This window comes from Corvus hawaiiensis, chromosome 16 (genome assembly GCF_020740725.1).
Source record: "Corvus hawaiiensis isolate bCorHaw1 chromosome 16, bCorHaw1.pri.cur, whole genome shotgun sequence".
Classification (NCBI taxonomy): domain Eukaryota; kingdom Metazoa; phylum Chordata; class Aves; order Passeriformes; family Corvidae; genus Corvus; species Corvus hawaiiensis.
Window position 1 is genome coordinate 3,023,950 of NC_063228.1, and position 26,989 is coordinate 3,050,938.

The 26,989-nt window shown below is 41.8% G+C and overlaps 1 long non-coding RNA gene across 1 annotated transcript in view; it reads right to left on the minus strand.

The window, feature by feature from the left end:
• LOC125334059 overlaps nt 1-26,989 on the minus strand; it is a 148,347-nt gene that overhangs the window by 71,992 nt on the left and 49,366 nt on the right. The window contains exon 3 of the long non-coding RNA XR_007207058.1: nt 1,798-1,888. This is a non-coding gene — a long non-coding RNA (uncharacterized LOC125334059). The remainder of the gene's footprint in view (nt 1-1,797; nt 1,889-26,989) is intronic.

The window sequence follows — 26,989 nt, forward strand, 5'->3', positions numbered from 1 at the left end:
AGGCAAATGCTCCTTTAATGCCACTATCTCTTAGAAAATACACAACAAATAGACCAGAGAAAAACTAATTTTCTGCCTTCTTTCTGTTTAAATATACTGCCAATTCAACAGACAGGATCCTTTCATCATCTAAATGTCTCTCCCATGTACCTCCTTCCAGTGATTAAAGGCAGGAAAAAGCTGAAGTTGGGCAGTGGTTTCAGCAACTGCAGTTTGTGCTCTCAGTGAGCCAGTCAGTGGTTCTGGAAATCAAAGCAAATGGCTACAAAATTTTCCCAGAACCTGGAAATCACACAGTTTCCAAGATTCAGATGTGTGTGCTGCTGGCTGGCACGGTTAGCTCATACACGTGTGTGTTATGCAAAATTGGCCAGTCTGAATGACAGTAAATAGAATTATTCCCCCATTCTGCAGTATTAGTTTATCTAATAAACTGAATAACCTAGAAACATTGACTGGTAAAAGCCACACGCTGATCTCAGTAGGATCAGCAGGTTTGGTGATTTTTTTTTTAAAAGGCCCATATCATACTGCATGATGAGGGTGCACATTTCCCTTCTATCAGCATCACAGTACCTTGAATATTACAATTTTAGTTATAGCAGTACTGAACACAGAAAATATGAAGCACATCATATTAACCAGGAGGCATTCCTCTAATTCAGATATTTGTTCTATAGAGAGAATCACTTAAGAAATAGATCCAATTAACTGTGTTGCTAGGATGTCAGTGCAATCTGCTACATACACCTAGCAAATGTGAGTAAGTCTCAGTTTATACCTTCTGGGCTTTTCTGGAATGTGTAGAATCACAGCAATTAATTGCTGCTGTTCAAAGAATACGTTGAAAACCTATTTTGACACATACTCTGGGTGGTTGGGAGTTAAACACACAGAAGAGAATAAGCAGTGGGTGGGAGTTTCAGATGACTGGTAAATAACAGAAGTGTAGTGATTTGCAGTCTTTTAACAATCAGAGGACAGATTATTGACTTGCAAAAGAGATGCCAAGGGAAAAGGAGGAGAATGAACCTAATACTGCATGACACAATCAGTTAAGAGCTGATTTAGTAAAATAATGCTGACTTCTTGTAGATAAGCTACCCTCCTCATTGCATCCAAATGACAATTAAAAAAACCCTCTAATTCCAGTGCTGCCTTTGTGTAAATGCAACTCTTGTACATGCCTTTTTTCCCCCCCTCTTTATAACACAGGCTACCAGATAAGTCAAAAAGAAGATAAGCTTCCAGTGGGATCCAGATGCTGCCTAGAAGACGTCACAATTGTGAGCAGCACACAAACAACCCATCATTGGGTGCTGCTGAGACCCAGATGGCTCTGTTATCCTTGTGTTCATCCTGAGGAAAGTCTGAGACAAACTGGCTCTTACCCCTGCTCAGAAATGTGGGAAAACAAAGTGCACAGCCTGGGTTCTCTCAGTGTAATAATACCTCAGTAGGTACTCTAAATTCACTATTTTGAAAACAGCTTGGTCTGAGCTTCGTTTTTTTTTTAATGAGTTTCCAGTTTGTAATGGCGTTACCCTTTAGAAGAGAATTTGCTTTTCTTGTCCTTTCACACGTTCCTCATTCAAGAAACACATAGTCCAAGAAAACAAATATTTAATCTCAGTCATAACTGATCCCAGTCTACCTGAATCAGTACTTCATGTGTCACCAGTAGATACAGCATGGGTCAGAGAAAAAGCCATTTGCTAACACAGTACAACTTAATCCTCATTTTATAAAGGAGTGCAGAGGCAACTTCAAACCACACCAGAAAAATTATCTACTTACAACAAGAGCTGTGTAATTTTTCTCTTGTGTTAAAACCAATTTTCATGTGGCCTGTTCTTGCTAGTAGGGTCCAGATGTCTTCAGCCCTTTCCTAAGCAGACATAAAACAAAACCACTGATTTCAGTAAATTATTTATATTTTTTCAGGCAGTTCACTGTTGACCTGCTCAGCTGTCACACCGAGTGGCCCAACAGCATCCCTCTGCCAGGCTCAAATCTCAGATCCCCTCCCCATATTCCAGGATACATGCATGCACACACATACATTCATATGGATTTATAGAGGACAATTTCAGTTAGAGCTGCAAAGAGAAGTGCTAACTTTAAACAATTACTGGTTTTGTTAACATACTTTGCTCTATGTGAATTTATTACTTTTTTTTTTTAACTGCAGTTAGTATTTCAAGATGAAATCATAACAACCACTAATCGCTGCCAACCAGGTTGTGTTCACAAAGGAAAATAAAAGCTTTAGAATACATATGAGCTTCTGGGCTACAATGTTTACAGAGCCTCCAGGATTTTGATCTGCGCACGTCCCTAACGTACCAAATGTTGAAAATCCAAAACAACTGCCAAAATTCACATTTGGCCCTGATTATTTCCTTGTTTATCATGGTTAGCATTCCCCGGATAAGAGATAATGTTGCAAGTTCAATAACCACAGAAAGTTGTGAAGACATACTTAAAGAGGAATATCATTATAATTTTTTAGTGTAAATCTTGGTAGATTTTAATTGAACAGTGCACAGCAATGTTCAGGTCTCCCTTGTGAAAAATTCTAGGTAACAAGATAGATGAAAAACTGGAATTTTTCTGTCAAATATGCATTTGTCTTTCATCTACTAAAACTGCTTTTTTTATCAGCTTTTTCAGCTGCTTTTTAATGTATTGCTGTGAAACAATCCCTGAAATTCCACCAGAAGATCATTTTGCCATGGAGTCACAAAGATCTCAGTAATGGAAGTTTCTCGTCCATTTGCTCCTAAATCTAGGTTATGGATATAAAAATAGCAATTATTGTATTGCTGTTTCAAGACACAAACATGGAACTTACTGTCACAAGCCCTCATTAGGCTGAAGCTCAGCTTCTAACAGATTACTTTTTGGTTTGCTCAACAGGAATTTGCAGAGATAAGCACAAATTTTATAGTTTTTTGAGAAAAAGAACCAGCATCCTTCACCCCAGGACAGCACCACACAGCTGGGACTTAGAAGGAAATTACAAAGCAAGGACAGAGTCATAAGGGTCCATTGCAAGGTTTTTTCTCCTTTAAAACATTTTTCCCAAGCCCTTGCTAGCTCTTGGATGGATTAGATGGTTGATTGCTCTGCACAAAGAGAGCAATCTCCAGATTTGTGGAGAGCCTTATTGTTCCCCATCACTCTTGGCAGGGTGCATCTGGCACGTCTGCTCTTGGGTAGCACTCAATAAACAGGTGAACCAGGCATGTGAAAAGCTAATATTCTGCTGTTTTGACAGTATAATTGTCTCTAATAATAAAGGAAAGCAGCTGCTTCAAAGAGTCTTTCACTTAGAAATTGTTTGGATCCTTATACTTTGACTTTTATGTGGTTTATGGTTCTGTGAAATGGTAACATCTCATTTTATGAATGACAGACAGATGGAGTTTGCTGCAAGGTTTATTGATAGTAAAGCACATAATATCATTCGAGATACTTAACTGCAAGAAATACTGGAGATAACAAAATACTGCTTTCTCTCACTTTTTAAGACTCCTGTTATTTATTTTCATCAGCTCCAAGTTTTCTCTTTTTTTTTTGTGAGTTTTCAGTGCTATCACCTGGTAAGTCTAAAACTTCATGATCTTTTGTCTGAGTGCACAGGGAGAGAGGAGCAGCTGTTTCACAATTAATTGAAAGCCAGCAGAGATGTTGTCCAGATTTCAGAGTAAGGTCTGTTTGCAGCAGAGCCGTGTGCCATCCATCTCTTTCTCTCCCCATCTCCCTCCCACCCCCCACATTCATCTAATTGGATTTTCATGTCCAAATCCCATTCTCTTAATCATAAGGCAAAGAAAATCAATCTTCTGGTTTCCCAAAATTTGAGTAAAGCATTTAGTCCAAAAGCACTGAGAGACTTACTCTGAAAAGCTGTCAGACCCAGATTACTAAATTGGTTAACCCTTGTCATTAAAACCATGGTAATAATCCATGAAATCTGATGGTCTAAGGTTGCTCTTTGTTGTTTTAGGAAAGGTTTTATTTTTCCAAACCTTTGCAAAAATCCATAAAATTTATAGGGGACAAACTGATTGTTTTGGGGTTTGTTTTTTTTTTTTTTTGTTTTGTTTTGGTTTTTTATGTTGTTTTTTGCAATATTTGTTACCAAAACATAACATTTTGGAAACAGATACTTCCAACACGTGGTGGCATTATGCAACATTTGACCTGGTAAGAAAAGCACCTGCAATGCATTTTTATGAATTGCTACATATTTACTCTGGCACACTAAATCCTGGAAAACAGAAATCCAGCTCTGCTGCCCGTCTTTCCCCGTAGAGATTTCTGTCTCAGGACACAGAGATGCTGGATGCTTCATGCATTGCTTTTTCTGGGCTGCATCCTTCCAGCAGTGCAGAGATGCTGCACCTCTGGTCCAGGACCCTCCAGAGGGATGCAGAAGATGTGCACAGCTGGGCCCTGTGACCTCCAGATAGGAAAGTCTGGGATGATAATTGAAACCCCAAATGTCATCTGCCAGCCCAGCTTTCTGAGTCTGGGAGTCTGGAAGGGAGGGTCCCCAAATCCATCAGCCACAAGAAAAGACACAAAGCTTCCCCTTGCCCCGTGCCTTCTGTATGCCAGGCAGGACATTCAGTGCAGAGTGTTTACCCCATAGCTGAGGTGGTTTGAGAGAATAAATTTGTAAATCAAAGCTTTGGGCTGGTGGACACACTTTTTCATGGGAATGCTTCCTTATGCCTCCTATTTGACATAACAAACAAAAGTTGGCACAGGGCAGCCTTTAAAAAAACAGGGAGAAAATCAAGTGGCTATAAGACACAATTCATCAGGCCTGCTAAATTCTGTGATAGCTGAAAAATAGCTCAATTTCACAATTCTATTGCTGCATTAAAAATCTGCATACCCATACTATGAGCTACGTCTGTGCTGAAAAGGAAATAATGAGAGATTGTGCTATCCCCAGTGATGCTTAGTCAAAACGGTATATTGAATTTTAATATCAACGATTTCATGAGAATTATTCCACAGGAAAGTAATCAGGCATATATACCATTGCTGTTTTACTGAAATGTGTACCAGCAGCATGGAAAGTATGTTGTAATTTCCCCTTTCATTTTTATGTGGAAAGAAACAAGCTTCTTTTCTGCTCATCCAAATCTATGAATATTCAAGCTGCTTAACTGAAAATGCATGGAAGGAACAGAGAGAAAAGAAAATTATATTGTATAGGTCTTTTAACAGGAGGGCTTGGAAGAACGCAAAGTTAATTTTTCAGCACCTTACCAGCACCTAATTTAGAGAGAAATGTTTGTCTGCAACATCAGTGCTTCTGTTCTTCTCAAAAGGGACAAAGTCAGGAGCACAAACAGTGAAGGCTACAATTTCCCTTGTCTCCTGCCATCAACACAGAGCATGAGCTCTGTCCCACGCTCTTCCATTACTATGCAGGTAAGAATTTGAAAATTGCACAGTTCAAAGAATATAGCCATGTGGGCACAGAAACAATCCAACTCGGGGACTGCAGTTAGCTCCGGACTGCAAATCTTTATTGAAACCTCTCCAGTCAGTGCTGCAGCCTTGCAACGTCTCACAGCTGCTCAAACAAGGGCCTCCAGCAGAAAAGATGAAAGAAACCCCTAAAATCATACCTTTATATGGTTATCTTACAACAGGATCCCCTTGTAATTGAGAGCCACCGGTGCTGCTGATCCTAGAACCTCTCTAGTTAGGCTCTGCTTTCCTTGGGATGTCTCTGAGTCATCCTGAGGCTCTACTGCCATCTGAGCAATGAAGAAAATAATCTCTTTGCACATATTTTTGGTTGCTTTCTGACAGTGGCTGCCCACACGGTGCCTTGCTCAGCTTTCTCACTGAAAGGATCCCCAAAAGGAAGACCCCTCCAATATTCGCTCCCTCTCGAAGGAGTGGCCACCTGACGTTCAACCTCCCCAGGACTCAGCCCAAATCAGGGCACAGCTACACTGAACTGGGCTGGAGATCCCTTTTTGCATTCTCCATCTAGGTCCAGCCCCAGACAACCTAACCAGGAACCTCAGAGTCATAAAAAGCACTTTTATGTTTATCTGTCTCACAAAAAAGAGTTTTTAAAGACACCACAGTGTTCCCGGCTTGTGCACTCCAGTTGTGGTGAGGTCACTACTTACTGCCAGGACCGAGAGGAGACCTCTGGTCCTGGAGAGAAACCTCCAACGAAGACCCATCCAAGCAATTTAGAGCTCCCTGTCTCAGGTTTTTCAGTGGGTCATGGGACAGTCTGCTGGAGGAAAAGCAAAGAAAATGACCTTTAAAAAGGAAGAGAGGAAAGATGTGGATTGCTTATGTCTCATGATAGACACATAAAGTAGCTGTATCAGGTGTCAGTGTTGACTGCTGGTTGCAGTTCAACATTAAAAGATAAATTCCCAGCTGACAAAACACAACTCAATCCCCAAACAATTGTTTCACAATAATATTTGCTGGGAAGTTGCTGCACAGCTTTGGGAACCCTGTAAAAATTCCTCCAGGGAAGAATTTCCCTCATGCTGCAGCGAAGCCAGTGTTTCTACCAGCATTTATCACACACCTAGCAGCTTTATAACCTTTTAAAATGTGCAGTAGCTGGGCTTGTGACAAACTTCCTGATCTTTTACAGGAGACACGCAAGATTTCCCATCCATTATGCAAATCCAGATTTCAAAAGAGGTTCTCCAGGGATTGCCTGAATAAATCCAGCAAAGCGAGTCCTGAAGCACTTAAAGACAACAGACCAGGTCAATAAGGACAGGGTTGGCCTAATCTGTGAGGTAATTAAAAACATAAGTAGGAGATTTGAATGTTTATTTATCCAGTAATGAATTCCTCAGTGGGGAGGTGTGGGGTTGGACCTGAAGAAGGAAAAATGAGCAGAGATGCAAAATCTCTGGTGTATTTGATTGCCTCTCTGATTATTTCTATTAAATGATGGAAGACGGGTCAACAGATTGTCTTGTTGTTTTTGCCTCCTGCATGTGGCAAACCTGGGGGGCTTCTGTGCTCAGGGCAGAGCCAACACTTGTGGGAGCAGAGCTGGAACAGCTGCTGGAAATATTTAAGTTCAGAAGCGAGGGAGGCAGGACATGCAGTAACTTGCAGTACTGGAAAATGCAGCTCAGCATAAAGAGCAACAGAAATTGAAAGCCCCATCTGAACAGGAGCCAGTAGCTCATGGATCTTCCTCTTTGGCAACTCCTCTGCATACTCCAGAGTGGAAAAACATTTATTATACCACAGCAATCCATGTCTTCCAAAAGACAAAGTCTGTGCTGCTTTCCCATGCCACCGTCAGGCATCACCCCTGTCCTGCAGGCATCGCTATATCAAAAACCACGTCTTGCATTCCAGCTGCAGCTGATGGAAACACCACCCTCACATGGAACACAGCCCAGCAGCCCCTTGAGAAAGGAAAGGAGACAACTGCAGACCTCTGCTCAATCTTCTGACTCCCACCAGGTCCTCTGCACCCCAGCCTCTCACACTAACCCCAAGATGAAACCAGGTGATACCATCTTCCCGGTTTGTGCCAGACCCTGTGTGAGCCTTGTGGCTTTGCAGGATGAATTGAGCACTTCAGACTCTGAAGATGTGAAAACAAACCCTACTGCAAATATTATTCAGAGTTCAGTGATCCATGTTCTCCTAAGGGCAATCACCAGCTTTCTGCTCCTGCCAGCATTGCCCCTGACAATTTCTTAATAAAAATTTCCTCCAAGCAGTTGTTCAAATGGAAAAAATGCAGGTAAAATAGAAATCTTAGAAACCACCATATAGACTCTGCTGATGAACTTTATCATCTAGCTTTAAGTCACTGGAAAAGAAGTAGGAGGGGAAAAGACAAGTTCAAATGGTCTGAGTTAGGAGTGGAGCTAGTTATCCATATCCTGGCTGAAATACATTCATAGGACTACCGGAGAAGATGTATTTTTAAAATGTAATATGCAAAAGCAAATGTAAAGTGTTAGTGGCTTGAAAGCATGTCTGAAGTGTGAAAGATGAAAGACTCGGAGACACTTCCATTCAGCTGTCCAACAATTTCAGGGGCTGCTGTCTACAGAATGAGCCCTGATGTAGTCAGGCATAAATGAGATTCAAAAATTGACAGCTGTGAATAAGTCTTCTCTTAAAATAAAAATACGGGTAACCTGCATTCAAAACTGAGCACCTCTTGCTGGCTCTCCCCTCAAAACACATCCAGTTTTATTTACACTCAGTAGGAAGATTTGTGTCAATTTCTCATTTTGCATAAGCAACATCTGCCTGGTGATAAGATGCACTGGCACTCATGATCTCAAATGTTTACATCCACAAACTGTTCTACAAGAACTTAATATATTGGCCTTATTTTTCACCAGCCTTGACTCATTTTACAGGGGCATAAATCAGAACAAATTACATTTAGGTGGCAGTAAAACCAGAGCAGTTTCAGTGGACATTAACTTTTAAGGCTTTTGCAGCTGACAATGGGGAAGAGTGCACAGGAACAACTCTACCTCTTGGACACCTCATACAACACTCTGAAAACTGCTGCAGCTTTAAATTGCTGCACAAGCACAGAAAGAATAAATGAAATTGGAGGGAGATTTCAATTCCACATGAGCTCACTTACTGTTCCAAATGCAGCTTAAAGGTCTCTGTGTAAAAACAGACCTCACTCAAGACATTCCCCAGATGAAGACACAGATTTGCAGCTTTCGTTGATAAGTTGTGAGATTTTTTTGTTCTCATTTGGATGGTTTTAGAAGGTTGCCTTATTATCAGGGTTGAGAATCCCCTGTCTTACAAATATGGCATTTGCTGCAGCAAAAATTTTTAATTTGCAAAAAAATTGGATTAATTCAAAAGAAATAGAGAAAAAAATAATAATGGAGTTGATGAAAACTATAAAGGAAATTATTATTAGCTGCTTCTGGGAAAAAAATATAGTGCAATGTTATTCTGATACTTGTTTCTAGGAATCAAAAATCCTTTCAGTAAATTGTATCAACCAAGTGTCAAACTATGGATTGATTTCTCTGCCTCAGCATTCCCAGTCTTGACAATTTGCTGATGCTTTTTCACCCAGTCTTTGCTTACATTCCCAACACTACTTTTGAGGTATATTGTACAATATCTCCTGAACATACACTGATGCTGAAATTCCCACAAAGTTACAGGAGGGCCTTAGAGGATTCAGTGATGTCTGCAGTGTTCTAAAATAGACACAGCCAAAACCAATCCTTTACATGGTATTGGGACTGAAACAGATAACATAGCACATTGTGCAAATATAGAGATTAATTATTGAAAAAATTAAGTGGTTTGTCCAAGGTCACACATAAAATTGTTTGCTTGAGAGCTACTCCTACACCTTAGGAAAAGTCCAAGGGAAGAAATCAGCCAGTGTTTATGTACCCAAAGATGTGATGAAGTGACAACTCACTATAAACCACTATTTCCCTCCATTTCCCACTTCTTCACAAACACATGTGGCAGAGCAGGGCAGAGATTCGTGTGCTGGACCCTGTACACTCAGCTGCCTCCCCAGCTGCAAGGGCTGGAGAGCAGAGGGCAAAATGGGCAGAAATAGGGGGCAAAATTGTGTTTAGAACTTTGCAAGAGGCTTGTGAGCAAGGTTTAAAAGTGCCAAGAGAGAGGGTGGTGTAGCATGGGCTGAAGGAAGAGACCAGTCTGATAGAGACAATTAAAAAATCAGGGTGCAGGATTAGAGACTGAGAGAAACACGTAGAAATTTTATGATAGTAAAAGCACATACAGCATGGAGAAGGAGTAATGTTGAAGCACACAGCAATATTTCATACACTTTAGTTATTAAAAATCCTCTCTCAGAAATAACTATCTGCCTTCACAGCAACTGCTCTTCTCCAGAGAACAAATGTGGTCTATTAGTTTCCCTTTATACAGCCTGCATTGTTGCAATATTGAGCAATGTTTGAATCTAATTCTTCTGACACAGTTATGAAAAATGTAACTTTTAAACCTTAAAATATTTACACAGCTAGTGAGACTTACACAATTAGAGCCTGAATCAAATTGTCATTTGTATGTGGTATGCAATGAAACATTCCTTAAATTCAATCAGTTAAAATAAAAGCAGCAATAAAGCATCACCAGACAAGAGGAACCCATTTTTGCCTGCTGTTTGTTTATTTATGTATTCATCAGCTTAATAAATTTCCACCAGCCTTGCAAGTATGCACATTTTAATGACGATTTTGGAGAAGCAAGGGATGGGATTGGGGTGAGGAGGACACAAGATTTCTTTTCAGCCAGCAAAATGAAGTATCAACACCTGCCCTTGTAAAACGCCATTCACGAGTGGATTCTGTCCCATGAGTGAAGTTCATGAGAATTTGGGATCAGTTTTAGGAATACTATTATTTATCACTAGTAATAGTTTGCCAAACTAATTGATTTTGCTTTTCTCACAGTGATTGGTGTTTATTGCTTGTAGGAGCTCCTGTTAGACACAATCAAGCAAAGAGGCTAGAGTGCCTGCATGCACCTAATCTTGTCCAGCAATTTCTTTTCCTTAGTGGGATAAAGGCACTCTGCTGCATTCAGAGCTCCACTTTGTGCTCTTGGAGTATGCAGCTTAACCCTTTTAACATGATTAAAACAAACAAAGATCAGCACAGCCAGCACTTCTCAGAATTGCACAGACAAGCCTAATTGCTATTGAAACTTCATAAAGGATACAAAAAAGCTAAAACTTTTCCCCTTTTTACTTTAAGTAGGGTGGAAAAAATCTAATTGATTGTGATCAGTAAAGCCAATAGTTTGAGAAGTTGTCAGGGTTACTGGATTTATTGTCCTTTTTCAGCAGTCTTGGCCATTACTTAACTATTGGATTAATTGTATGCAGAACAAATCATCTGCCATTTCATTTTATGACTCATTAAGCAAGTATAGCAGATAACCATTACTGCTTTTTGGTGTAAGAAGATTTGAAAACTTAGGCACTGTTAATGATGCTAGAATTAGGAAAAGCAAATACCTTGCTGTGTGCAAAGGTCAGAGTAAGCACTAATGGAATGCTTATCTGTCCCAAAAGTGAAATAAATGAATTTCCTGAGCCTTGGGAGAGGTATAAAGCTGAGACAGGAGGCTGCAGGGTGAGGAAATTGCAGTTCAGTTGCAGGTGGCTCTCAGTGGCACTGTAATGTAGAGCACTGCTCCCCACAGAACCCTGAATATCTGCAGGAGACTGCTCCCCTGGAAGGAGGGATCTGCCTTGGACAGAGCTGGGGCCAGCCAGGAACATGCCTGGATTTTGGGGAGACTGAGGTATAATGAAAGAGGCTTTACAGAGGGTCACACTCGTGGCACACTTTGGAAGGACAAAAAAAGAGGGGAAGGGGCTGATCTTGCCAGCATGGGAAGAGAACAAGTCTACACTGTGATGAGTTTTCTGGAGGTGTCTCAAGCTCTTTCACTCTCAGCCTGTGCTCCCCCCCAAAGCCCATCACCATCTGTAAAATCTCCTGAGGTACAACACCTCCCTCTGCTCCTCTAACAGGGAGAGCTTTGCAATCTGCTTATGAAGCATCCCATAGGATGCGCTGATCACACACTGCAGTGCCTCCTGCGGCTCCAGAGGGAAACGGGGGAAAAAAGCAGAGCATGCAGTGAAAAAAGTGGGAAATGATTGTTTGTTTACTAATAAAACTCTTGTTTCTTTGTAAGCAGAGTATGAATTTGTGCACTTTCAGGTGCAGAACACAAGACTAATTAAACTAAATTGCAGATGTGTCATCTCTCTGTTCGGGATTTCTCTCTCTCTTTTTTTTTACCCTGGAGATTAAGTGCTTATACTGTTCTTTTTCAGGAAACTAATAATAAGAAGAACAGCAGTAATCTCTCACCAGTGCCATTAAAAGTATCTTTTATTTTAATACTCATCCCATATATTTGTTGCAATCTGACCTTTAAAGCTGTGAATAACGTCAATCAAAGCACAGTCATTTATCCTCAACATTTTAATTACTGTTCTCAATAGTGATCCCATTTTACCCATTTTCTACACTTATTGTATTAAAAATATAAAATTTACTTCCCCTCTCATTCTTAAAATATTAAAAGCATGGGAAGCTAAATCCTGGTGAAACCTGCTGTCAGAGATCAAATGTTTTTAGGAGATGGAAAGAGACAAGCAAGAGATGTGAGAAGTCAGCACAAAGCCCTCTAAGTCTTGCTGAGTTAGGAAAAGTCTGTGCACGTGGGGTGATTTGCCCCAGGTTGAAATCTGGAAAAGGGGAGGGGACACCTAAAGCGTTCACTAAGAAAAATCAAGGTGTGCCTGTGGAACCTGCAATAGACGGCCTGTGGCAAGGAAACCCACATTACAAAGGCATCACAAATTGCCAGGAGAATGGAAGGGACTCTTTTGGGTTGGGAATAGGAAGGAGAAACGCAGAAACTGGCGCTCAGTTCCTCGGTGACTGGGTTGCTGCCCCACCTCTCTGCTGAGAGACCCACAGCATCAGAGCAGGAGGGGAGTTAAAAACACTGTGATCCTCTTCTTTTAAACGACTCTCAGTTCTTATCTCCTCCCTGCCTGAAGTTGTCATTTCTGATGGAAAATCCTGGTGATCAAACAGCAGGGAGGCATCGGGCTCGTGTGGCACCAAGGTAACCCCAGGACTGAACAGATGAAGTCTTTGAAATGACTTACTGGCAGTGGTTACAGCATGTTCTAAGCACTTGCATGATGTTTGTGAGTCGTTTGGCTTAATCCTCTCCCTGATGAATGAGTTTTCATAGATCCAGGACAAACTCCTCATTTTTCTTTTCCTTTTAATAGAACTCCACCGTGCAGCTCCTCTAGAGCTGGCACCTTGTACGGCTGTTTTGTCATTACCCAAGTTGCTGCAATGTTCTCCTTTGAGTGAATGCTAAATTTTCTTCCCCCCTCCAATTTGCTTTTCTCCCATCATTCCATGTAACTGCATTAGAAAGGAAAGATGTCTCAGATGTTTAGCAAGAGAAAGGTTTGCTTTGTTGTACTTGGGAATAGAAACATTTCCTTGTCCTGCCGGCTTTCTTCACTTAAAACTACAAGAAAGCAAATAACTGCGGACAGTCTGATGGTCTCAGAGCAAGTTGTCCCCACAGAACAGCAGTCCAAACCTTTACAGCTTCATCAGCTACTGCTCACAAAATGCAACTGAAAAAATCCCCAATATTGCTATTATTACTATTAATTTAATATTATATGTATATTTGTCCATAAAATGCATTCCTCTGCCTTAATACCACAGACTCATTCATCACATCAGAGCTTCTCACCCTTCCTTTGTTTGATACTGTCCAAGGAGCACCATGGAGAGCACTATTATTTCCTCTGATAACTTTTTTTATTTCCCCTTTCCTATTTCACCTCATTTAACATACTAAGTACATGCTAGGAGTGCAAAAAGAATTGCCATACATTACCATCTGAATGCAATGAGAACCCATTTTATGCTGCCTTAACTTTGGATTTCTAGTGCTTTGAATGCAACTGGGGTAAGCATTTTGCTTAACAATGGGGTGCTATTATTAAGAAAATAGCAGTTAATGGCCATATCTTCCTGCTCTAAGAACTCTCAGCTGCATTGAAACATGAGGCAAATCCACTATTTTGCTGTTCTAAATGAAAGCACCACTATAGGTGAGATGTTTAGATTCTGCTGCCAAGCACTTTCCTTTGAGCAAAATTTAAGCTTCTCTAGTAATTTAACTGATAACAAAAATATCTACAATAATATTATGCATTGTTTGCAGACAATTATAGCTAATCAAATAGAAGGTTGCTAAACTTTCTATTTAACTCCTTTAGTCTCGCGGGTCATTTTAATTGACCTCATGAACATCTCAGGTGCCCAGTGACACATCTGTTCCTGAAATTACAGCATCCCAGGGGCTAACCAGGGGCTGGAATTCAGGCAGAGCAGTTGCAAGTGGACCGGAATGGCTGTGACAGGCGGTGGGGACTGGGGAGGGTGGCAGGAGCTCTGCGCAGGTGAGCGAGCGTGAGGCGCCAGTCACGGCTGCTGGTAACAAGAGATGTGGGAGCAGCACTGCCACAGCCACAGCTCTGGATTTCCATCATCATGATCCTGTGACAACTGAAAAATCTCCCAGGTGGCCAGAGTTGTTATAAAACACACAGGCATTCATAAATTCACGAGAGCTTGCGCCTTGCTTGCTGAATTCATCGACCCTGGCGGTTCCACGGGCGGGGAAAGGCACACCGAGTTAGCACTCAGCAGAGCGGGGCAAAGGACTCCCAGTGCTCACCCTAAAAAGATCTGGCATTAAACAGGCCAAATGAGGCTTCTCAGCAGGGAATGAACATGGATTGTCTATCAATCTGTCATGGCAAAAATGAGCTCCAAGCAGAGGCATTATTGCTCTTCTGGACAAGGATGCACGGAGCTGCCCGGGAAGTGGGCTGTGAGAAATGTGTTAAATAAAATGACATGGGAGCAGCAAGAGCAGGGAGAGATGGAAATGAGAGCAGAGATGTTATTAAGGCAGACAACTGAGATAGCCTTGGAGCTACCAGCATATGTGTCAAATAGCTGGTTGGTCAAAGAGTTTTAGTCACTGTTCTCACAGTTCCTCATCAGCAGACCCTGACGACAGTGGCTGAATTAATTCCTTTCAACATCTCCATGAGTTACTTTTAGAAATGCAACTTTCGTTCCTCTCCCTGTCTCCACTTTACCAGCAAAGTTTAAAACAATCCACAGAAGTTTTCAAGGGGTTAAAATATATGGCCCCTCTAATCTATTTCTAACCATGTGGGGTAAAGTTTCACATTCCTGACATATTAAGTGAAAATAATTCTTTTGTATTTTGAACTACTTCCAATGCCATCTGGAGCATTTTAACAGTAGATGACTCGCTAGCAAACAGTATAAAATCCAAAGTGCTTATAAGAAAGATACATGGCTACAAGTTACCCTATTAATATTCAGTGGTTTATTTTATAACTTTTGAAGATACCAGGCTCTAATCTGCACGCAACTCCAATTAATGTTAATGGGAATTATGCGAACATCCAGAGCAGTTATATGGCCCTTAAACTCTTGGTACAACGACACTCATTGTCTACTACTCTAAATTTGCATAAGCAATTAATGTCTCATTAGGAACTCATATGGTGTGAGGGAGGAAAGAGCATAAGTGCCTCTATGGAAACTGCATTAGGTCACATAAAAATGACTTTACTGGTTTAATCTTGTTTCGTATTTGTACATGCAAAAGAAAGACAAAATTGCAGAGAGGAACAGTTTGGCAGAGATCAGTGTGGCTGCTGTGGGGTAAAGCAGACCTGCAGTTGCAGGAGATGTTTCCAGTTGGACACAAGGCATTTAGACAGGAACCAAAAAAGGCCGCTGGGCTCCTCTGACAGCAGAGCAAGCTCAAACCATGCGCTTTAGTGTCTGGGATTTGGTAATTCCTGTACTTCAAACAATGGAGTAGCCCCACTGAAGTCAAGTAAAGACCTTTACTTTGCTGGCCTGTAGCCATCACCCCTTCATCCTTAGAGAAATCCAAACCGTTTTGGTTTGAGGTTGCTTTGGCACATTCAGTGAATGTAAAAACTGAACCCAGGATTTGAGGCACGGCCTCACCAGGGCCCAGTACAGGGGGTGGTCACTGCCCTTGTCCTGCTGGCCACACTGTGGATAACACAAGCCAGGACACTATGAAAATCCCAAACCATCTGCAATATTCCATGATGTTGAGAAGCTCTGCTGCAGCTGCTGCAGGGAGGGTTTTAAGGACCAGCATCTGAAGGAGTATGTGAATGACTGATCTATTCAAGAGGGTCACTCAAAAACCACTCGGGAGCTGGATGGAGACTCCACACCAAGCACACACTGAAAAAGTTGATGTTGCCTGAGAGAACCCATTCCTTTCCCAAGGAAATCTAATGGGATTCATACTCTGAAGTCAAAGAAAATCCTGACTATTAACTGAAAATACAACTAAATGTTCTTGGTGTGTTCAAAAACCCTGAGAGAGCACATCCAGCACTCAGCTCCTGGTAGCTGTTACTTGTACCTTCAGCATCCTTTGGGGCTGCTCCAGCCAGTACAGCTGTAAAGAGCAGCACATTTCTTTGGGAGAATCCCAAAGGGACTCAGGAGTTCTAACCGGGCTGTGCTCTCATAGGTGCAATGCTGTTTCTTACCACGATATTCCAGCTGAAGTGGGAGGAATTTCAGTGGTGTGTCTTTAGTTCAGTGGGGTTAGACAGCTCATCTGAGCACTGGCTCCCATCAGTCACAGAGCCTTGGGCCAAAACTGGCACACAAAAGAGAGCTCCACCAAGTGCTCTAATTTTCAGTGGAAAGGGAGATGGAAGAATTGAAACAAGGACAGTGCAGTCCGAAACGGACACGAGCAGTTAATCAGGAGAGCAAGCACGGTGCTCAAACGCACATGCGGTAATTTATGGCGAGAGTATTTTTTCTGGATGAGCTGTTTGTTATGCAAGTACACGGAGTTAATCCAGTGCTGATTTGTCAGGACATGGACCATAGCACCTGAAGAATACTCCTGGCAAATATTTCAGATCCAGCTACCCTGAACTGTACCTCTGATACCTCTCAAAGCTGCTAGAACTGATGTTATCTGGACTGAAGGAACACATGAAATGAAAAAGACTTTAACCTGGAAAATGGTGAAGATCTGGGAAACTGAACTGGTTAGAAACGGTTGGATCTGGTTCTAGCTGCTTTAAACCAGTTTGAGCCAGTTGGGTCTGGTTGGATCCAAACAGAAAGAACACCGCAGAAAAATTAATACTTCTAAGCTGTGTTTTCAAAAACATTTGAATCTTCGAGTTTGACCCATTTTCACCTGCTGTAAACAGGGGCAGTTTCTCACATGGCTGGAAGTCAAAGCTAGTGTAACATTTTTCCCTTCAGATAATCACCAACTCAGAGCATGGTGCTTGCCATAAACGTGTGAAGCACTGCTTTTCTACTAAATCGGGGCAGATTTAACATATTTTCACTCCATATTCGGGGTCGGAGTACCAGCACACTTAGCCTTAACTGTCTTTAAATACACTGCCAGGGGAAGGAAAACAGCACCACCACAGAAATTACGAAGAGTCACCTCCTATAATTCAAAGCCCTGGCTTCAGTGGGGCTCAGCTTCTCTGCCTGTGAGTAATGTGAGTGTTCCCACCAGCCTGCTGCCTGCCAAGCTCATGGTTTGCATACTTCAGTAGAAATAACAGACGAAACATTAACAGTGTTTATCTCCACATTTTTGTTCTGCCCTTTTGTAAGAATTGAGGCACTAATCAATATTTCCAGAAGTGAACGTGGTGTTAAAAAATACTTTTGATTAAACAGTTGTACTGCTAGTGGTTTTTTTTTAAAACAGAGATTTAAATGTTACAGACAATCTGTTAAGTTTTAGTAGTGAGTGTGCTTTATTAGGCTATAGAGTCACTTTGGACTTCACAAGTAAAATTTTCCATCACCTTTTAATTAAAAGTCTTTCTGCAAGAGTATAATTTATCTCCAGTTGAGGCAACAGTCTATGTGAATAGAGCCTGCCTCCATCTCAATAGATCAGCCCAAAGCGCCAGATGTTTTCTGTGAGGAATAAAAAGCCTTTTGGCTTGGGGATTTTTTTCTGTTCTTAGTTGCAGTCCCCAGGCTAACACAGCCATGTTGACACTGAGCAGATCAATTGGATGGTTAATAATGATGATTTCTTTGGGCTTTGACTTGCTCAAGAGAATGATCAGAAAAACATTTGCAAAATGGGGGTGAATAATTATATTCTCCAGCATGGTTTTAATAAGAAAACCAAGGGAAGAGAAATAAGCACAATCCTGAGATGCTGATGAACAGGACTGTGTGAAAACATTAAACATAAGAAAAATTGTTTGGTCTACATGCTCTGCAGGCAGAGCACCAAACCCTTCTTGTAAACCCCTTGACACTGTGCTCAGCTCAGGCTGTGAATCCCAGGCTCTCAGCAAGGCTCAGCCACCACAACTGCACCTCAACACTGTGATCACAGGCTGCTGGGCCAGAGCAGCTTTGTGCTGGACAAACCCACGCATCCCCAGGCCCAGCAGGTTTAGCCCTGTCTTTGCCAGCCCTGCAGTGGCAGCTGGGCTGTGACACCCATCACTGATCACACCTGAGAGCTGGCTGCCAGCCCTCCTGGAGGCAGCAGTGGTGGCTCCAAAGAGCTTTCCTACAGGAGCTGGAAAACTGGCAGCACATCTGCTTCTTGGGCTCAGCACTTGCACTGCCAGCATGAGCTGAAAGCAGCAACAATTTAATTCAACAGGAGGGACTGGACAAAAGTGCCTGGCAGGGGACACCCTGCTCCCTTTGTCACTTGTGCAGCTGAAGCAGTGTCAGCCCTCAGTCCAGGGTCAAAGGACAGAGGGGATACAAGGCAGAGCCTTCAGTCTTCTCCTTGTATCCTTAACTGTTCTCAGACTGAGATCTCAGTCCCACAACTGTCTCACTTGCTCCCAGTTGGACACTCAACCATAAAGCAAACACGTGTGCTGCTCGTGCTGACAGACTTGGCTCTCAGGGTTCAACAGTTCACCTTAAAATAGGAAAACTTTCTTTCGCCAAAAATTTAGACCATCTGCATAAGCACACTTACTGGCAGGAGTTCTCTCCCACATTCTTTCTCTCCTTTCTGCTTAAAAAATTATCTTATTAGTGGTAGACTGTGTAAAAAAGATTCAGCATTCAGATCCTTGAGTATAAAACACCGTAAATAAGCAACAAAAGAAAGGGAGAATACTGCTGTGTCCCGAGGTATGCTGAGGCTCATAGGAATGGTACAAATTTCTAACATCCTGTTTGTTTTTCTGGTATTATGGAAAAGCATGTGTGCAATACAATTTTCCGTGTTTCACTTCTCGATGCCTTGTTAGCAACAATTGCAGTTCCCGGGAGGACTGAGCAGTGGAGTCTCTTGTACTAACTCCATATAGAGTGAATCTTTGGGGAATTTCATACTTCACAGTACAAGCTATCAATACAAAAAATCATAACTGCCTCTGGTTGAACAAATATTGCTGCAGTTACTGTAGAGGCAGGGCTGTTAACTCTTTAAAACCCCTTTATCTGATGTTCACATTTCAAACCACATCACTCCCAGTGTCTGAGGTTTAGCCAGTCTTGTCTGTCAGACTCTAATTACTTTCCTTCCACCCCTCTCCCCAGTACATATAAATAAAGGCTTTTACATCTTACCTCCCAAGCTACAATGAAATGCCTTTGTTTTTGAACACAGTGGAACAAAAACAATGTTGTATTATTCAGTAGTCGTGGGAAATAGTTCTTTATTTGGATGCAATTAAACTTAAATGGTTAGTTCTGCTTTTTATCAAAAGCCTCTATGAAATATGTATAAACACAGCAATCTTTGCCTGCTCATTTATTCACTTTGAATAAACTATGCAGAATTAAATTGAGCTTTATTTCATTTTTGCTCTTAATAAGGTGGATAACTAGCTAGTAAGTTCTCAGGACATGGTACATGCTGTATTGATCTTGTTTCTTTAATCTACTTCCAGAAAAAATAGGGGCAGCATCCTTGATGCTTCAAATGCCAGTATTTTTCCCTTACTGAAAGTGTAGCTCTGTGCAGCAGCTGAAACTGGTGGATTTGGGCCCATTTATTTCTCATTAAGTCAATGGGCATCTTCTCATTGATGGTGACATCTGAGAGCCTGTGGCTGAGTCTCATGGCACAAATCCACAAAGCTTTGGAATTTACAATTTAATCTATGACATTTCTTAAGATTTCTGCCCAAGTTTTTGGAAGCAGGAGGAGTTCTAGCTGGAGTTTTCTGAGAAGTGTTACTGCAAGGAAGTTTTAGGGAAAACAGAGGGCAGCTTCCATAAGAGACAGCCAGTTTGCTCCAAAATCAGCATCCACAGGTGCAAAATGCTCAGGCTGCTCTGAGGTAGAAGCAGAGCTTGCACAGTCCAGCCATGTGGCTCCAAATATTTGGGGCTCCCCCAGGCACAGAAGAAAATTCTGAACTGCCCCATCCAGTTAAAGATCACTTCCATCAGCATTTTGCTTTCTTAACCTCTAAAATTTGATCGTTTTCCTCCCAAAGGAAAACCAAGTTCATTTCCATCATAATTGTGAATGAAAACTTGTTCACAACAAGGGGAGCTCCTGCAGGATGGAAACATTGACGATTTCACAGGTTTGCCTACTGGAACCATCAGATGGCTGAAGCCATAAAGTTATGAAGAAGATCAGGTTGCCTGGGCAACAATTTTTCCAGAGTCAGCAGATCAGTCTTGCAATTTATTTTTAGCTTTTCTCAAGAAGAGAAACGCCATTGCAGAAACAGAAATACCATTGCTGGGGACAAAAAACCAAACGCACTGATCCTAGAAGCAGTAAAAATATTAGCTTGATTATATTGGCATGAGAGAAAGTACAACCTAGACTTCTGCAAAACAGCCAAAATCACAAGCTTTTAACGTGAGAAGTCAGGTTATGCATGGCAAACACTCTGATTTTGTACCTGATTTGCATGAGCACAAAGCCAGCTACTTACACGCAGAAATGTCTAGTTATACACCTAAGGGATAAACACCTTTCCTTGCACAGAGCCCAAAATCTGTTGCTACATCCTACAAAGCAGCTATAATCTTTTATTTAGCATGTCCCTGAAATTTATATTCACATTACGTGCATTTCAATGTTTGAGTAGTGTAAATATATTTCAGAATTTGCCACACTTCTCAGCTGTCGTGAATTTTATTTTTGAGCTTGCTTATGTAAAATGACATTATAAAAGAAGTGAAACAAAGGAGATAAAAACATGTACAATTAGTTATGGTGTTCTGAGATAGCTTTTATTACCATTTATGCCTGTGAGCAGCAACACGTGCTCAGGAATTCAAGAGTCGCTCGGGCTCTAGCACTGCATTTTGCTCACCAACGTGATGCTGTCTCTACAGAAACAGTTCAGATATTTCAGGGCCAAGCAATGGTCAGAAAGAATTTGCTGAAGAACCTGAATCTCTTTTTGAAGAGGTGGGATTTCTACCTCCATGCTAGTGAAACTTCCCAAAGATCAGAGAACCAAGTCTACAGATGCTCTGGAAGCAGCACTCATCCCACTTTCATGGATTATGCCATGTTTAGAAGTACACTTGAAACTCATTTTTTAAGAAGAAATTCTCTCTGACAGCCACTTTCCACAATCAGCTGCAATTGCTACCTCTCCAACTCGCAGAAGTTTAATTTCCTAGCTCGGTGCAAACTTCTACTCAGGGTTACACGTGGAGAGGATACTCAGGTATGTATTTTATTCCTTGTTAAGCTACTAAGTACAGTTCTAAGGAGATTTCTTGTAAGTGCAAGTCCAAGCATTCTCTCAGACATGCATGAGTGCTTTACACAATTAAACAGTCTTGTGCTTCCCAGGCAGCTGCCAAAGGCTTCTGTTTTTCTGGACCTGTTCTGACTTTCTTGTGCTCAGGCCCTGGAGAGGAAGGATGCAGGAGGCCAACAGAAATAGAGTTTCAACTGAAATTCCCTGTTTGGAGAACTTCCTGTCTTTGGAGCTGCAGAGACAGAATGCTCTGGGTTCAGGTGGGTGCCAGTCACTGTCTGGGTCCCTCTGTTTTTCAGCTGTGCTCTAAATGAGGGTAACACATCTCCTGTACAGAAGATGCATCCAAGATAAGCAGATAAATGGGAGCAGGGGGAAAGAAACACCAAGTATCAAGCAGCTGCCCTTGGCCAAAACACACGACGTCACTTGTAGCATCTGTGCAAATTGCCCCACTTTGGGAAACTTCCGCAGCTCCCTTGCATAATTCGAGTACAACATTCATTAATAACATGCACTAATGTGCAGTTAAACTCCCTTTGTACCCAGATGTTGGTATGACCCCTAGCTAGGCACTCCTGTCTAGGTCGATACATCATCTGCACACTTCGGCAGCTTGCCTCTGCTCAGAAACTCAGAATCTCAGGAGTACAGAGCATCTACTCTCTCAAATCATGAATCCCTGAGTATTTTTTGCATCCAGCTCCTATCTGCTATTTCTCCCTAACTGGGACACACAGTGACTTATACCCCCTTACCTGTCACCCTTAATTTGGATCTGAATATATGAGATTCAGCTGTGTATTTCAGATGCTACCGGCATCTCAAAACCTGGTGCAATATGAAGGTTTCCTTAGCAACAGTCACCATAGGAAGTCCTTTAAAGATGCCTTTCCTGACTCTTGTAATTCAGCTTTTCAGAGATTTATACAGGTAAATCAAATATAAAGTTTTGACGTGAACTTACAAAATAGTGGCAGAAAAATAAGTGTATTGAGTTTGAATGCAAATAACTTCTTCCTGAATATGCTTTGGAAACATATTTCCCACTTAAGCTCACGGTATTACACCCAGCAACTTGCACAAAAGCAAGCAGAAGGGATAACTTCTTTAGAAAAAGTAGTCAAAAATTACTCCCCTCTACCGAGGAAGCTTGCTTGTGTGATCCCCTTTGATAGGAATGAGCCACACTATATATTTATTACCTGTCACGTTAGGATAATTGTACAGCTGGTTTATGAACCATTGAACTAGTGTGTTAGCTGATGATGCTGTAGGTTCAGTTGCAATTCGCACCCAGCCCATCTTTCATAATGATCTAATAATGAGACATCAATTAATTATCACAGGTTTGAAAGGAGAGTGTGGAAAATGCCATCGCTTCAGTAATGTCTCAAGTAATATTTTATTTTCCCTTTAATTATATCCCAAAAGCAAATCCAGCCAATATAGCAGCAGTGAAGTTACCACTTATAAATGGCAGCCTAGCAGACCATTAATCAACAGGCTCTCTGTAAGGAGATGCCTCTCCTGCGCTGAGCAAAACATGAGTCTGATTTTACAGGAGGCATAAGCAATAAAATACCCACTGCTAAAGTCTAATGTGATGATTCCCTTTTACTTGTGCACCTGACACTGTGAAATATTACTGAAATAAGCTGTTTTCAACAAGGATGCTTTCAGCATCAGTAAATCAGCATTTCACTCGCAAGGAAAAAAAAATCCTTATTTTTGCAAGACCCCTTGCAGAAATGTGCTATTTCTGGAAGAGGCAGACATCATAAAATGTTTTCTCAGAAAACATAGCTGTTGTCCATGATAAAGAATTATTCATATCTCAAAGCAAGGCAGAAGCATGGAGGGTGAAGAATTTGAAGAGAAGCTTTCAAAGCTTTGTTAAGGCAGGGACCTCGTTATAACTCTGCTCTCTTTGCTTGGGAGGCTGGCAAGCTGCTCCTGCTGCTGTGAAGAAGGGTTTATATTCCCCAGCAGCCCGTGGATAGTGCTCTCTCCAAGCCCTTCTCTTGGCACATTTGCATGTGAGCCATTTAATAAATAAAAATTTATTGTTGATGGGACTGTACCAGTGGTAAAGCCAAGGCTGCAGACCAGAGGAGGCATAAACTGAAAGCCTTTTTATGGGAACAGGGGCAGTGGAATGCTGGTGCTGAAGGAAGACAGTCCAAGAGACACTGGGGGAATTGGGAAGCACAATCAGAAATGTTGTTAATATTTTTTGCACTGGGCAGTGCCAATCCATCGTGCTTGCTGCCCATTTGCCCAGCAGAAATAAAATTTGGTGCTGTAAAGCTTGTGTCCCTAACTGGAGCCAAAATACTGGTTAAGAGCCAGTGGGCTGGAAGAAGCTATCATTTTGGAAGAATTTGTTTTTCTGCGTCTTGTAGAAAAACCAGAGGCACACAGGCAAAAAAGTCTGTCCCCCTGCAGACCTGTCCCACTTCCAGGGACAGCAGCTCCTTTCCCTCCTTCCACAGCTCCTGAGCTCTGCTCTCCCTTTCCAACACCTCCTCCCATCCACTCCTGGGGGTTGGGGGAGCATCCAGACAGGGCTGCCACTAGGACCAGGTGACTTGAAGAAGGTCAGCCCAGGCATTTATTCCCCTCCCTACAGCTGCTGTGGGGCATCAACAACTGCCTGGATAAATAGAAATGTTTAAACCCCCTCAAAAGCCTTTAAGAAGCCTTCAGGTATGATCAAAGATTATTCAGAAACATTCAGAATTTTTTTCAAAACTGCTTAGAAAATTTAGTTTTCAAGAAAAAATGTTGTTTGGGACAGGGAGCAATGGTCTAGGAGCAGGAAGAGCAGGGCTTTGCCATACTTTCATCACCCATGCCAGTGAATGTCAGCTTCTGCACAGGACAGCCACGCTACTCCCCAGTGAAACCTGCCCACTGATAAAGAGGCTGTGCCAAAGGCCAGCTCTCTGCTGCTGTTTACATACCCTTTTTAAAGGCCACTTATCAAGAAACACAACTGGATTATACAGATTCACTTTTTCAAAGTGGCTGGAGTAAAGGCCTGCGAGTTTTGAAAGGTCAGTCATGGTTATTGACTGCTTCATAACAGAACTAAAATCCTTTTCATAGCAGAAGCACTTGATCGCTGAAAAAATATCGAATCAGGCACCAGAAAATACCACTATGTGGGGACATGAAGAATATTGCAGAGCAGAAGCACATAAACACACAGAAAAACAATTTGCAAAAGCTGTTCACAGTTGGCTTTCAAGGATTATTAGGATGTTTAATTTTTTTAACTGCTAGCTGGAAAAACCAGCTCCATTATGTTGATTTTAAGGAGAAATTTAAAAATACTCTCCATGTGCTCTCCCCTCTTTGTCTTTTCCTGTCTTGTGGCACTTGTGGTATTTATGCCCAGAGAGGTGACTTCTCTCCTAAATGACACCTAATTTCTGAGACTTCTGCATCACCTCCAAGGCATTTGGGCACACAATGGGATGAACTGGAAAAAATGGGACAGCACCTTTCAGCAGAACATGTCCTGTTGTGCTCGGTCACTGTTTGTTGCAAGAAGTATTTTATGAATACGTTTCAGGTGATCATACTTGGGACCAAGGGGATGAAGGTAAATCCCACAAAATCTACTGCAACTGAAGAAAACTCTGCAAGCCCCAGATGTCAGGGGGTTTCTTGAGTCTGCCAACAGACACAGGGCTGCTTCAAAAAGGGGACATTTAAATGTAGTTTTGGACAACTGCATGAACAGACAGTGCCAAGTTGTCCCTCAGGGGAAAGCTCACAGAGCTCACAACTGCAATGTTAACGTGGAATGTCATCCCAGAGATACACAGGATGTTTAATCCAGGATTAAGGGATTACAGCTCCTTCTCCCAGGTTTCCAACATGTGGCACAGACAGGTTTCTAAAGCTCAGATGGCAAACAAGGACAATTGAAGTCATGGCTAAGGACAGTTGAAGTCATGCCCCCTTTAATTCTATGCCATAAACAGAAGATAACTTGTCCCAGTATCGTGAGGCATCTTCTGGGGTTAAACCTTAGAAGAGGGAACTAGTTTGCCTCAAACAACATCACAGTCAAACAGATCACACAGTTATGCACAGCAATATGTATCTACCTCTGCCTGGATTTTTGTTCTGGTTTTGGAATAAAGGCATAGATTGACTGATCCAAGCCTTTAAGCACCCCTTGTTGTAAAGCCATTAGTGGAATATAAACTGTGTGCATGCAGGGCTCTCAAGGTAGATGGGCTGGGACAAGGGGGACCAAGGGGCATTGCAAACTCAGTATTTCTCTCTTGAAAAGTCTATGAGAAACACAAGAAAAAAAAGGTGGAGAAAGAAAAAAAGGCAAATTAGCTGATGTCTACAGAAACCAAATTCACCTCCTCTTGGCTCACACGCATTAACACCTAGAGAACATCCCTGCAGGGAATGTGTTAAGTAAAGGATAAGATACAGGGTTTCTGCTGCATTACAGAGAAATTTCCATTAACCTGAGAGTAAATGTGGACAACATGCTTTATGAATTTCTTAGTGGGCACTTTAACTGAGCTTTAAAATACAGCAGCGTGAGATCACTTCAGATCATGCCATTACCAGGATGCAGATCATCGCATTAGAACTGAGCTGTGGTGACAGCTGTGAGTACCTGGAGTCAGCTCCTTCCAAAGCTTCAGCGTAAGAAATACCACAAGAAACATAATTAGGACTTTGAAAAATGTAGCTTATGATGCTGAATAAAGCATGAACTTGGCTGGTGTTTGCTTTGAAGCTTGAATAACACCTTATGTTTCAGTATTTGTTACACAAGGTGTACCTTGATCAATACCAAACTAAGATGTCTTTCCCCACACAATGTTATTTCTGCACGTGCTGCGGGTGTCCATCAACAAATGCTACTCAAAATCTTCTTCACTAATCAAAAAACATGAATTTGGGAATGCACGTTGCATCAGTGTTCAGAATTCAGGTGTATTTGCCAGACAAACTCTTGGTTTCATTCCCTAATCAAAACAACACTTCCCAGGGTCTGACAGGCAGTAGAACTGTTTACTACCAATGAAACATTCACTCGGTGTTGTTGAAAAATAATCTCTGGGAGTGCAGCTCAGCTGATTGCTGTCACACACAGCCCCCTTACGCTGCTGCAGGAGGCCGTTCAGGTTTCAGCCACCAGGGCTACGATTCACCAAAGCCAGAGGCTGCCCCTGCAGCCCACCTCCACTGACCCCCACTGGAATGACACAAAATCCCCTCTTACAGAGCAGCAAAGGCCCTTTTCCCAGCCACAATTGTGTCTATTGGGGCTGGGTGCTTCTGAAAATGCTCAAATACACTCTCAGAGCATCACTACAAAGGACACATCTGTTACTGATGGCAACACGAGCAGAAGGAATTTTAAATGCCAAGTTATCATCAGACCATTCAGGAATCAAAAGATCCCTTAAATCAACACCTAAATCCCAATGCACTCAGTGCTATACTAAAATTATATATATATATATATGTTAGTGCAGTCTTTGAGACCAGACAATCTAGGAGCTTTTTTTTTTAATGTACTTGTTTTGCTATTCTACTTCTTCCATTACT